This window comes from Arachis ipaensis, chromosome B07, assembly GCF_000816755.2.
Source record: "Arachis ipaensis cultivar K30076 chromosome B07, Araip1.1, whole genome shotgun sequence".
Classification (NCBI taxonomy): domain Eukaryota; kingdom Viridiplantae; phylum Streptophyta; class Magnoliopsida; order Fabales; family Fabaceae; genus Arachis; species Arachis ipaensis.
In genome coordinates this window covers 194,460-196,137 of record NC_029791.2, presented here as the reverse complement: position 1 = coordinate 196,137, position 1,678 = coordinate 194,460, and the positions used below count along the sequence as shown (strand labels likewise).

General features: G+C 27.8%; 1 protein-coding gene across 2 annotated transcripts in view; it reads left to right on the top strand.

Annotated features, from left to right (window-relative positions):
* The window catches only part of LOC107608398 (protein LATERAL ORGAN BOUNDARIES-like), a 2,743-nt gene continuing 1,838 nt past the window's right edge, over positions 774-1,678 (top strand). Inside the window, exon 1 of one of the 2 annotated variants that reach the window (XM_021106805.1) lies at positions 774-1,100. The gene's annotated coding sequence lies outside the window, so the exon portion shown is untranslated. Of the gene's footprint in view, positions 1,159-1,678 lie in introns of both variants that reach the window. The other variant, XM_016310194.2, reaches the window with a different exon arrangement.

Below are 1,678 nucleotides of genomic sequence, written 5' to 3'. Positions count from 1 at the left end.
TACTAAAGGATATAACACTCATTACTTAATAAATAACATTAAAAAATGAGCCGGCAAAAAAATTATCTATTCGCAATGGTTATTTGGTCCCTAAGAAAAGCTTGTATTATTATATGAGAGGCAGTTACAGTTTTGTAAGTTGGATTAATTGAATTTATTATTGTAATATCAAAAAGCAATAACAAAATTAATCTCATGATATCATACTACTAATACTTTTCTTAAGCCACTATAAACAAGTTATTCATGATAATAGAAAATTAACTAACATAAACAAATAATTTCATTAATTTTAAACACAATGAAAAGAGAACAATTGAGATGTTAGTTCCTCATCAAATAATACTATTCTTAAAAAAAAATTTAGAAATTAATTATAATATAAACTAACTCAAGTTAATTTTTTGTATTTTTAATTTTAAAATTCGAAAAATTAGGGTAGTAGGAGGTTATTTTTTTATTTTTATACTAGACCTCCTATTTAACCTTACTCATCCGTTTAAGTAAGTGTCGGGGGTTCGAATCCCACCTTGTACATACAACAATCCATTAACCAACAGCAGACCCTTAAATAGAGCTCTGATTCACGATGAATTAATCTTTAACTTGTTAGAATGGAGAATACCGTGAACATCCAGACCTCCTATTTTTTAACTAATTGACTCTAATTGACTTTAATTAACTGCACTTCTAGTTGATTTTCTAACGGAACCGTTGTTAAAAATTAAAAAAGCATCCTCACATTTATTACCTTTGTCTTTTGCATCCATTCCTTTCTCCATCCACTCAATGATGTTTTTTTCCTTCCCTCATCTTATTATGCTATCACCTTTTGCCATTTAGTAGTTATATCAATGTTCATTCACTACCCTCTCTCTTAGCTTCTTTCTCTCTCATATCCAATTTGCTTTCTTTCTCTCTTAGTAGCTTGCAATAAATTAGGGTTTCCTCTTTAAGGGGGTGTATGTGCTTCAATTCATTCTCTCTCTCCCTCTCTCTCTCTCTTTCATTGGATATTTTGTCTTGTGAGGGTAAAATAGCATAGCTTCTGAATTGAAGGATCTCTCTCTCTCTCTCTCACAAGGGAAAAAAAATAAAAGGTACTTCCCTTTTAGTTTATCTGATCAAGGAAAAAACCTATACATACATCACAAACAGGTAAAATCATGTTCATCTATATAGCTATATCTATATTGATTATTTATTTATTTATTTATTTTTTCATTATATATACATAGTTCTTCTTTTCTCTGTTTTGGATCCTTTTCAGGAATCACTGTTTAGGGCTTTAGGAAACACAGTTTTATAATTTCAGCATGAAATTATGACTTTAATTTTTTTTTTTTTTTACTTAACTACTTTGGTCATGCATCATAGCTGAATTCCAGAAGAAATTAAAGAAAAAGTGTTCTTGTCTACATGTACTATTTTGTAAGCTAAGGCTGTTTCTATGATGAATATAGAAGAAAAATAAAACAAGAGAAAATTAATTTTAAAAAAATTCAGAAATTCAACTAATTATTAATTAAATTACCGGGACAAGAAAGAATTTAGATGACATTATATATGAAGAATTCTTCAATGTTTTTCTTTTTTACTCATGAATTGAAAAGTGAAGAGAGAAAGTAAAGAAGGAAAAATATTTATTTTAAAAAAAAAGAAATTAAACAAAAATAAA